The 12,710-nt window shown below is 40.7% G+C and overlaps 1 protein-coding gene across 1 annotated transcript in view; it reads left to right on the forward strand.

Annotated features, from left to right (window-relative positions):
• The first annotated feature begins 260 nt into the window (after positions 1–260).
• LOC142195830 (fidgetin-like) overlaps positions 261–12,710 on the forward strand; it is a 70,532-nt gene continuing 58,082 nt past the window's right edge. The window contains exon 1 of the mRNA XM_075265885.1: positions 261–426. The gene's annotated coding sequence lies outside the window, so the exon portion shown is untranslated. The remainder of the gene's footprint in view (positions 427–12,710) is intronic.

Below are 12,710 nucleotides of genomic sequence, written 5' to 3' on the forward strand. Positions count from 1 at the left end.
CATAACACTCTCTCTAAGCCCTGCTGTTCCTTTCCCTGAATCCAGTGCTCAATAGGACCCTCCAGATACATTATTCTTCTCGTGTGATGCCTTTAGGATACCAAGAAAGACGCAGATGACCATACTGTAGGGGGACAGGAGACAGGAGCAATGAATGCATGATTGGTCACTTTTTCTCCCCTGCTGGCTAATATAGTTTTGGAAGGAGTCAAAAGCTGAAGGGATGTGGTAGGGGGAGGGGAGGCAGGGGGATGCCCTAGTGATTGCAGTCCAGGCAGCCTGCTGTCACACTCTCCCTCTCTCTGCACACATTGTCACAGTAAGAATGGTGAGTCCCACACACAGCTTCGCTTTGGTCCTCTTGGCTTTGCACAGTGTGGATTACTAAGCAGCACATTTGAAGGAGCATGTTCTCAGAAGCAGGAGGTAAGGAGAGGCTTCTATCTGGATACATAAATGGTCTTTTTAAGGGCTGGATGTTCCCTGTTGCTCTAATGTGCAGGCAGCAGCTGTCCTACATCAGCATGATCTGCTCTCAAACCTTTTGTTGCCAATGGGGCTAGCAATGCTTTGCCACAGAGGTCAATAGGCATGATGGCAATTGTGCAAGCGCTGGGATTTAAGAACTAACAAAGACTGGATTTCCCAGCCATTACTTTCTGGGCTGTGTACATTTGTGATTCCTTCACAGATTTGCCTTTTTAGGTCTAGTCTATGTGTTCCATTCATTTCATAGGTTAAAGTATACAAAGTTTCATCCATGCATTCATGCCCATCTAGGAGGTTTTCATCTTTGTGTCTACGCCGTGAACATGTAAACCTCCTCTTTGCATTATGTGTCCAATGGAAATGTAGGACTTTGTTGCAATTATATGGTAGGCTGGCCTGTGAACATATATGTATGATTTTTGTGAATGAGGGGTTGGCGATAGTTAAGAGGAGTGGCGTCATGTACATTGTACACTGGCATACGCTTATGATAACTTTTTACGTGTATGTGTATACATACAATATACATTATTGTTACTTACATAGTGGTCCTTCGCGACACCCTTTATCTCTTTACTATGGCATCTGATTTATCCTATTACTCTTTTGTTGTTTTCGCTGTCGATCATTTCCTTGAGCACTTTTTGTTTTGATCACTTTTTGGATTGATTTATAGTGTTGTGGCCTGTTCGCACTATACACCGCCGCATGTTATACTGTAATACTCTTCATTTCTGTAGAGTATAAGTTATGGTTAGCTGACTACGTGCTTTGCTCATTCAGGGACAATGCTTTCTGCTGTGTCTGCAGGCTAGTGGCTACTCCAGTGTTGGACGGGGCTAATTCTTACTAACATTACAGGGCTCATGTGCAGACACAAAACTTGGAATTCAGATTTTGCTTTATAGGCATGAAGGCAGCTTCTGTTATTGCATCCAACAAACCTCCTTAAGACGTATAAAGGTCTTTAGGTAAAATTTAGAAGTGCATGAGTATTAGAATAGGAATACAAAGATGTCCCCTTTATCTAAATGGTGTGTTTTTTGGCCATAGAGGGAACTCAAGCAAACACAGGGTGAATATATACACCCTATATTCAGATCTGCACCCAGGATCCCAGCATTGCAACACAACATTGTGAGATATATATGTCATATAATAAATGTGCACCATTTTCTTACACGAAATAACATTTGGAAGATGTTTTATACCTGCAACCCCTAACATTTTACATTAAACTATTGCAAATTACAGATTTGATGTCTATAAAGAGAAATAAATGAAGAACAAATAACGTCACAGTTATCGTCCATTATAAAATTGTTTAACGTCACTGGGCCAAGTACAAATCCAATAGTTTTTTATTTATCTAGAATATTTTTTACTTTTTGGGCATGTAAGACCTTTTTCAGATTTGCAATATATTTACAAGTTTGGGCACTATCTAAGTATACCCTTAGGACTGTATATGCAATAAGGGTTAAGAAGTTGTGTAGGGTATAGGATAGTACTGATGATATCCCTCCGTTCTCTGACACCGTATAGATGCGGGTTTAATAATGGTGGACATGCTTCCTTGTTATTGAGTTATAGCATATGTGGATAGTGTTTCTGCACCCTCTTACACTATCTTGTGGACTGACACCAGCTCAGCCATGCTTCCAACTAAATATACTGCACATATCCTAAGCGGAGGCAACTGTCTGCTCACATGGTGCTTACCCACGTCATGGTACAATACAGTATACATGAAACATTAAGAAACCTGATCCCCTTCATTTACGTTCTGCAAATGTCATTCACGACTTCCCTGTACAATATTCAACATCAGCAACTAGTGTATATGATGTAAGGCTGTTTTTAGGTTACCCTTAACCCCTCACGTGGCTAAAAGTTTCAGACTTGGCAATGTTGATGTGTTGGAGTTTACTCTTATACGTGAAGAAAACAGATATAATTTCATCACATTACACATTGGGATCTGGAAGAAATCTTTTCATTCCCCCGGGAGATCTTGTGTTTCATATTAAGTCTCCAATTATTGCACACATGGTAAAATCTATTTATATCAACTCCTGTTAGTAAGGTCCTGTTGGTATTCTGAGGACGGTGTCACTGAGATTACGCAGATTCCACACCTCCTGCTGGATTATTTGATGTGGGAAAGGCTCAGGGTGATCGTTTCCATTTCCATTACAGCCTGAGACTGCACAGCTTGCTGTCCCTCCATCTATATTATGCATGAGTCTACACCACCAACCCTCAGCTCACATTGATTCTTACTCTCCATCCCATGTAACCCAAACTATGCAGCGGATAAGTTAGCTCCAGTACATGGATCAGACATGTTGTGGAGAGACATTGATATATGTGTAAATCCATTTGTAATGTGCAATCCTAATAACCAGAGCATATAACCGTATTAGAAGAAGCAAGGTCTGCTAGAAACGAAATGAGATCTATTTTTTCATTCATTTTTAGGTAAATTCTGAGAATCTCCAATATCTAAACAACTGTCATACAGTAAAGCGACAGCTTTCAGAAATGTCAGAAAAGGTGACAGGTCCTCTTAAATTCAGACGTGATTGTATTCTTCAAGAAATACCCGTTCTGGAGACTCTTTCCTATAAGGGCTCGTGCACATGGAGTTAACGTGAGTGTATTTTAGCATAATACACGTGTATAGAATACATGTGTAAAAATAACACTCCCATTGACTTCAATGAAATCTTTTACACGTGTAAAAAGATGCGTCATAAAACGCGCCAAAAACGTGACACTTTTTTGACACGTTTTTTACACGTGTAAAAGATTTCATTGAAGTCAATGGGAGTGTTATTTTTACACGTGTATTATGTATTATGCACGTGCCCTAACTCTGTGTTGTATAGTACCTCTGTTGTTCATCTTAGAAATTTCTGAATAAATTGACAGATGGGTGTTACTACTTGGCGGTATGTATAGTAACAGTGCTTGAGTATAAGGACACACAGAATGGTAACACCCATTTATTCATTCATTTTACGGCCTGGTTCACATCTGCATTCGGGTTTCCATTCAGGGCTTTGGCTTGGGGACCCCCCGAATGGAAACCTATATGCATTAAAAACAGTTACCTAAAGGAAACCCGCAGACCCCATAGACTATAATGGGGTCTGCGTGGTTTCCGCACAAAACATGCGGAGAGAAAAGTGCTGCTTGTAGGACTTTCCCTCTACATGTTTTGTGCGGAAACCACACAGACCCCATTATAGTTTATGGAGTACGCAGCTTTCCCAGGTAACCACTTTTTAATACGTATAGGTCTCCATTCGGGGGGTCCCCAAGCAGACTCCCCAAATGGAAACCTGAACGCAGATGTGAACCGGGCCTAACAGGGGAACAGCACAATGCAGAGTTCTAAACAAAGATGCCCCTAAAGTGTTTACTAAGGCCCCATGCACGCATCTGGAGTTGTTTTGTCATATATTATCCATACATACAGACAGTATATGGAGCCATTCATTTCTACAGCCATATAGCCATAGTTTTTACAGATCAGTGTCAAGTCTGTAGAAACCATCAGCAAAATATGTCGCAGTCCATACAAGTCTTTTTGCCAGTCCATGATTACAGATTACATGCGGCCACGCTACGGCCATGTTTTTTTATAGAATAAGCGTGTGTTTTTGCAGACAGATAAAAGCCTCTACAGTTGTATGCATTTAGTCTGACAGGGATGTGACAGGTAAAACCATTTCCATCAACCACCAATAGATAAATTACTAAAAACCTGAATTATTTAACTTGTTGTCTGCAAACAATTTTATCAGAAATTGTTTCATATTACGAACAGCTTTGCGCAGGTTTTATGAATTGTTACCAGCTCGGTAAAGCTGTACTGTTTCTATAGCTCCACATGTGTTACACATGTGCTACATTGTTTTTGTAGCTCCCATTCGCTTTTATGGGAGGAATAGGAATAGTGTAGAGCAGCCCTGTATGGCTCTTCCCATAAGTCCCACCCTGGGCGGCGGTGATTTGCTCAGATAGGAATAACCCTTTAATACCACTGTAGTTAAAAGTCCACTACACCCCGACCCCTTATGACTTTATAAAACTTAGGGTATCATAGGGTATCAGGGCTTAGGCATCCTCTAAATATGTTGGTAAAGATGGCCACCTGATGTGCCGGCTTGTTTTGTAAAGCCGAATTGTTTTTGTATGGACTGACTTGTAATTTACTTTTTGTAGACTTGTATAGAATAAATGTTAATAATATGAATATTACTGATAAGTGTGAATACGGCAGGGCCTTGTATTTCGGCTACTTCTGCAGAGTATTTTCACCTTATTTGTCCAGGGCTTCATAAATAACAAGTGGGCTGCCGAAAACCAATGGCAAGTGCAGTGGATTTAACACGCTGGGGGTTGAAGTGGAATTAACCTGCACTAGACCACTGAGGGGCATTGCTTTGTTTGTTGGTGTGTCTGCTTAGACATCACTAGATCCTTTGCCCGCCTTCCCCTGTGTTATGGCTGATTCATAGACTGCTGTCATCGGGCATGTGTACTGAGCTATACGCATACGCCTGTACAGAGGGTTAAATAACAACTGCAGTGCAGGCCCGCTTTCCTATTTTTTACATAGAAATTTTTAACCATGTGGTTGAATGTCTGCGGTGCGAGCCTAAATCCTTCTTACCTATGTGATAGTGGTTGTAATGTAGCAGAGCTATGAATGTCAGACCATTATATTGAATATCTTATCTTCAGTTTTATGTGGTATTGTGAAAAAGATCTACGATACGGAGACAACACATCCCTGAAGAGTATACAGCTACAAATTTGGCTCTGCTGTATCTGTAGACATACAGTCCTATGAAAAAGTTTGGGCACCCCTATTAATCTTAATCATTTTTAGTTCTAAATATTTTGGTGTTTGCAGCAGGCATTTCAGTTTGATATATCTAATAACTGATGGACACAGTAATATTTCAGGATTGAAATGAGGTTTATTGTACTAACAGAAAATGTGCAATATGCATTAAACCAAAATTTGACCGGTGCAAAAGTATGGGCACCCTTATCATTTTATTGATTTGAATACTCCTAACTACTTTTTACTGACTTACTGAAGCACAAAATTGTTTTTGTAACCTCACTGAGCTTTGAACTTCATAGCCAGATCTATCCAATCATGAGAAAAGGTATTTAAGGTGGCCAATTGCAAGTTGTTCTCCTATTTGAATCTCCTCTGAAGAGTGGCATCATGGGCTACTCAAAACAACTCTCAAATGATCTGAAAACAAAGATTGTTCAACATAGTTGTTCAGGGGAAGGATACAAAAAGTTGTCTCAGAGATTGAACCTGTCAGTTTCCACTGTGAGGAACATAGTAAGGAAATGGAAGACCACAGGGACAGTTCTTGTTAAGCCAAGAAGTGGCAGGCCAAGAAAAATATCAGAAAGGCAGAGAAGAAGAATGGTGAGAACAGTCAAGGACAATCCACAGACCACCTCCAAAGAGCTGCAGCATCATCTTGCTGCAGATGGTGTCACTGTGCATCGGTCAACTATACAGTGCACTTTGCACAAGGATAAGCTGTATGGGAGAGTGATGAGAAAGAAGCCGTTTCTGCATGTACGCCACAAATAGAGTTGCCTGAGGTATGAAAAAGCACATTTGGAGAAGCCAACTTCATTTTGGAAACAAAGATTGAGTTGTTTGGTTATAAAAAAAGGCGTTATGCATGGCGTCAAAAAAGAAACAGCATTCCAAGAAAAACACTTGCTACCCACTGTAAAATTTGGTGGAGGTTCCATCATGCTTTGGGGCTGTGTGGCCAATGCCGGCACCGGGAATCTTGTTAAAGTTGAGGGTCACATGGATTCCACTCAGTATCAGCAGATTCTTGAGAATAATGTTCAAGAATCAGTGACGAAGTTGAAGTTACGCCGGAGATGGATATGTCAGCAAGACAATAATCCAAAACAACGCTCCAAATCGACTCAGGCATTCATGCAGAGGAACAATGACAATGTTCTGGAATGGCCATCCCAGTCCCCAGACCTGAATATCATTGAACATCTGTCGGATGATTTGAAGCGGGCTGTCCATGCTCGGCCACCATCAAACTTAACTGAACTTGAATTGTTTTGTAAAGAAGAATGGTCCAAAATACCTTCATCCAGGATCCAGGAACTGATTAAAAGCTACAGGAAGCGACTAGAGGCTGTTATCTTTGCAAAAGGAGGATCTACTAAATATTAATGTCACTTTTCTGTTGAGGTGCCCATACTTTTGCACTGGTCAAATTTTGGTTTATTGCATAGTGCACATTTTCTGTTAGTACAATAAACCTCATTTCAATCCTGAAATATTACTGTGTCAGTTATTAGATATATCAAACTGAAATGGCTGCTGCAAACACCAAAATATTTAGAACTAAAAATGATTAAGATTAATAGGGGTGCCCAAACTTTTTCATAGGACTGTACATCCCTAGTGTCTTGGTTTGGTATTGGCATTTCATCCAAATACCTTTGCCCAGCAGATAAAACAGATAAATTTATAGTAGTAACTTACTATGTTGCCCCAGATATGTAATACTTATATATCATGTGGATTCCTTGGGACTGTAGGCAGAAGATACTCCAACCCCTTTGCCACCATTGCCACTTGTGAATTGTTGATATCTTCTTCTCAAAAGTTTACCCCACAAGACAAAAACTTTTGTTGATATTCTGTATGGACTGTAAGGCCTGGTTCACATCTGTTTGGGGACCCCCTGAACGGAATACTGAACGCATTAGACTATAATGGGGTCCGTGTGTTTTCCGCACGGTGTCTGTAAAAGTCATTCGGAGAGAAAAGTACTTCAAGAAACACTTTCCACTCCGCATGATTCATGTGTACATCACGCGGAAAACACACGGACCCCATTATAGTCTATGAGGTCTGTATGCTTTCATTGCTCACCACTTTGTAATGTGTTTGGTATTCCGTTAGGGGGGTCCCCAAGCAGACTCCCCAAAAGGAATACCAAACTTAGATGTGAACCAGGCCTAAGGCATAAGATTCTGCCATCATTTATACTGCTGTGGCGTAAATGTCAATGAATATGGCATGAGCGATGGGTCTGCCCGTGCCCCAACACTTTCAGTGAAGCCAATGCAAAACTATCACTTGTGACCTTTTTGGTTGCAAAATTTGTGACTATTTTACAATTGAATGACTCCCCCAGTGCCTTTTTTTCTCTGTTGTATTTTGTTTCTTTTGATCTCCTTCACGTTTCTAGGACGGTAATATGCTGCATTTCCTTAGCTTGTGGCTTTAGCTTAATTTCAGTTTATCAGCAAGATATGTAAGGCACAAACTGGATCAGAGCAATGCCATTCTAAAATACTGAAGCGTTGTCGCTCTGCCGTACAATTTCTATGTGTACTGTATGGGCATTAGGACCTGGTTGCCTTGGTTCATTCCCAAATATTACATTTAGGTGTAACATTGACACTAGACTGAACCGACCAATCCGATGCCTCCTCCCATTGTAGACTTCATACGCGACGCATTAGCTGTGACTGCAGGGTAGTTGCTGTAGTAAAGTGCAAACTTTGCATCTAAATGTAACTTTCAATAATGAAAAGGTATTACGTAAGAAAAGTAAATTGTCTATTCAGAGGTTTGTCCCCAAGTGGTTGGGGGATTTTTTTCTTTTATTTCTGCATGTTGCTGCTTTACTAAATTTTGCCAAATTCAGAGGCAAATTTGTGATTGAGTTTGACAAGTGTAAAAGAAGGGTTAAAGAGGAGCCATTACCGTTCCGGACATGCCTATTTTAGTAAATACTTCTGTCTCTTCTACCAATTCCGTATCATTTTCTTATGGATGTGTAGAGCCTTTCCTATGTTAGGCCGGTTTAATATGTGTGGGATCAGTCTGTGAGACTGAACCGTGAGTCCGGACCTGGACTCATAGCATTGTGTTCGGAATCCATGCTTCTAGCCAATCTATAAAAACATGACCACAGTATGGGACAGCAGAGGCAGCGGGATCCTTTAGACGTCTATTATGAGAGTTTGGATCTCAGTTCAGAGAACATGGCCGACATTTGATCCTTATTAGAGATGAGCGAACACTGTTTGGATCAGCCGTTCCGAACAGCACGCTCCCATAGAAATAAATGGAAGCACCTGACACGTACACTTTGCCGGCGGCCGGTCGCCGTGCCAGGTGCTTCCATTCATTTCTATGGGAGCGTGCTGTTCGGAACGGCTGATACGAACAGTGTTCACTCATCTCTAATCCTTATCTCATGGACCAAGCCCACCGTGAGAAGCTGTAGCCTAGAAATTTACAAATATATTGAAAACTGGGTCTTACCACTTGGGGAGTTTCTGTATACTCTCAGTGTCCAATCACTGCTGACAATGTCCGACCGAGTAGGGACACCCCTCTGGCAAGGGAAATGTTAACACCCAGTTGTAAATGTATTCATAGATTTTCCTGTAGTAAATTCACTAAAAGATTTGTTAGAAATAATGCTCCAGAATTGTTATATTATTATATATTATATTTTATTATATTATGTTATATTATGATGAAAATACAAATATTTTCTAAAATCGACACGTCACAAGAGGTGGCCCCATATACTTGTAAACAGGAGGGAATGTACAATCCCCTAATAGCTATTGAGGCCAACATCCTCCTCATACGTCATGTGATATTTTAGTGCATAACACATGGTATGTTTTTGTATAAATAGCCTCACGTGTCCTATATTTATCCCTTACATTGCTTGTCTGTCCATCTCCAAATAACTTACTACATGGCAACGTTCAGACTTGAAATGCAAAAAAAATGCAGTATCCAAACGTTCCATGTATGTGAATGGAGGTTCCCATATAACACATTACCATCTGTATATTAGTGGTGCAGAAGAGATAGACACAACTGCAACCAACGTGTTTTAAGATGCAAAGTCTGAACTTCGGCTGACATTCCTCCCCTGCCTTGTGTACGGGTATAATCTTGCGGTAATGAAGTGGCAGCTACTGCGGTGACTTATGTAACTTATTTAACCTAGCCGTACAGAATGACTTTAATTCACTGTGGAAACAAGCTAATAGCGGAGGCTGATGTGTCACTTGGGCTTTTCTCAGAGGAGGTATATGTTATGAGAGCACATTACAGGCCGCCTGTCCTCGGGGACAAACACAGAAAACAAAATTACTGGAAAGTATGAGTGTTCTTCCTTTGTACCTTAGACAGTAATTAGAAATGGAAGGAATGGGATTTCTGGTTCTATTCCAGATGTACAAACGCGTGTGGATGGGAATTTAATTAAAAAGGAATCAAAGAACATGATAAGAAAGTGCGAGAGATATAATTAAGGACACGGATTTTCTTTAGAAGGGAGGACGTTAGAGGTCCAGGGCTAAGTGGAAAAGGCCGCAGCGGAAATCCATAGCGTTTTTTTCCTGCAGCGTTATTTACAGAAAGTCGGCAGGGTTTTCCTCTTTAGACTTTCTGCCTCTATTATACCTTTACAAAAAACGCCAGCATTTCCGTAGGTATAATTGACATGACGCGATTCACAAAAGCACTCGCGTTTCTGAAATCACAGCATTTCCGTTGCCAATTTTTTTCTGCAATGTGTGGATGGCATTAGCCAGAATGTCATCCACTTTGACGATAATGTAAAATTCAGCTTTTTTTGCCACGCCGTTTCCACCGCGACCAAAATGCTGTGTTTTGACAACGTATGGCCCCGGCCTATAGGTCTTTTCCCAAACCTAACACTTATCTGTGACCACAAGATAGAGGATAAGTGTGGCATGAGAATAGGCTTTCCTAAGGCCTTACTCACACATCCACATTTCAAGTCCATATTGTGTTTGCAGTTTTCATGGACGCCATATGTACTCATTCATTTCAATGTTTATTTCGGAAGCTTGTCCTTTTTTATGACAAATGCATTTAAGTATGTCTTTGTAGAATGGGAGCAAATCCACACAAACATGGGGAGAACATACAAACTCCTTGCAGATGTTGTTCCTGGCATGATTCAAACCCAGGACTCCAGCACTGCAAGGCTGCAGTGCTAACCACTGAGCCACCCTGAAATCAATGTGTTGTCTGTGTAGTGTTAGACATTAAAAGGTTCTCCAGAATGAAAGACACTCTTTGTAGTCACTCTACACTCAATCAAGAGATGAGGATCCTCTACAGGGGGACTTTCCTTGTTAAGTTTTTTACTTAAGAGAATATATACCATATGGCTTTTCTAAACTAGTAATAGTATCTGTATATATCTATATATCTACTGTATCAGTTTTGTCTAGGGGGATATTTGCTATGGGATCACCTCTACTTTTAGGACACCTTTTGCTCGAATGTAAATCTTTAATTTGGACTTTAATAGATCAGAAAAACCATCGATGAGGATTTAGCATTCATTTATAAAGATGGCTAAGATTTTTTTTAAAGGTCCTGAGACCAACAACAAATGGTCAGGGTTATCAGAAAACATTGGGGGAATTTATTCTGTATAGCAGGAATTATTCTGTACACCAGTCCAAAGAAGTCCTGGTCGGGTGTAATTGCACCAGAATGGAAATCTTCACCAGCCAGGATTTCTTATATAACTCACAGCACCTTGCTCTTCGCCTTGCTCCGACCACTTCTGTATAAAGTGCGGAGCAGGGTGCAGTAAGAGGTAATATCTCCAGTGCAAAAAAGGGCTGTGTCCCAAAGACGCGCCATCAGTATCCCCGTCTATGCTAGTCAGTACAGTTTTTGGGGTAAATTTCTATTCTTTTTTTTTTTTTTCCAGCCACAGCTAGGATTGTATCTTAAGAAATGTATTAAAGGAAATGTTTAGACACAGGGGTGTAGTTTATAGGTGGGGGCAGAGGTAGTAGCCCTGGACCCTGAAGGGACTCAGATACAAGATACAAAGGGGCTTTATTAGCATAACCGAAGAAAAAAACATTTGGTATTACCAAAGCAGAGAATGGTTGGGGGTGGGAGTGGGCATGGGGTGTGTGGTTTGGGGGTACGTGCGTCCTTGGGGTCTCATCGTTCTTGTTTGGGACGTGTGGGTATGGGTAGGCGTAGAGTGAGTGGGGGGGTTTAAAGTTCTTTGGGTCTCCAAGGGTTTCTCTGCCCCATGAAATATACCAATATAGGGTAGATAGGGGTGCTTCAAGTTATGCCTCTGTTTAGACAGTTTTGTTACCTGTATTTGTTGATACATTAGGCCAGTATATTGTACTCCATTAACAGTACTAGTATATAGTCCAATATCTAATGAAACCCCACTTGATCCATAGCTCTGTTGCCATAATATATGCAATGCGTTCACCTCCCTATTTTAAGTTGTGTTCCTGGGTTTTATATTGCACTTAGACAAACTTCCCTACGCTTCATGCGTCATTCCTGCCTTCCTGTTCCACGTGGCCTTTTATCTCTAAATCTGTTCCAGTTGTCCCTGGAGCTGGGAATGTAGGAGATTACAGAAATGCTTCTGTATTTTCTCGTCTGTTTGTGTGCCACATTCCAGAAAAATAACCAAGTTATGGGTAATCTATAAGCGAGCCGCTCACTCAGCACCAAATTTCATTATCTTATCTAGATTTCTGCAGGATTGCCTTGTATTTATTGATCAGTATTTTCCTTAGATATAACTATATTGATTTATTATCTTTAGTATGGCTGCCAGTACAATCATTCGCTTTCTCAGGCTCCTCAGTGGTAAATCTGCCTGGTTAGTCAATGGTACAACCCTTGCTCTAGTGTCACTATATATTGGTAAGGCGAATTTCACTCTGTGTTTTGTTGAAGGTACTGTATACAGGGTGAAGGATTTACTGTGCAAGAGATTTAGGTAAATAACACTTCAGAGTAAGAGTGCTTTCAAAGATAGCTAATATGTTTTTTTTTACAACAAAATGAACAAAAGAGAAATTTAAAGCCCATCAATATTTGGTGTGACCGCCCTTTGCTTTCCATCAGTTCTTCTAGTTACACTTGCAGATGGTTTTTAAAGAACTAAGCAGGGAAATTGGTCCAGACATCTTGGAGAACCAAGCACAGATCTACTGTGGATGTTGTTTTACTCAAATCCTTCTATCCCTTCATGTAATCCCAGATAGACTAGGTGATATTGATATCAGGGCTCTGCGGGGGCCGGATCATCACTTCCAGGACTCCTCCCCCAAAGAGCGTTCACACC

This window comes from Leptodactylus fuscus, chromosome 2, assembly GCF_031893055.1.
Source record: "Leptodactylus fuscus isolate aLepFus1 chromosome 2, aLepFus1.hap2, whole genome shotgun sequence".
NCBI classification, from domain to species: domain Eukaryota; kingdom Metazoa; phylum Chordata; class Amphibia; order Anura; family Leptodactylidae; genus Leptodactylus; species Leptodactylus fuscus.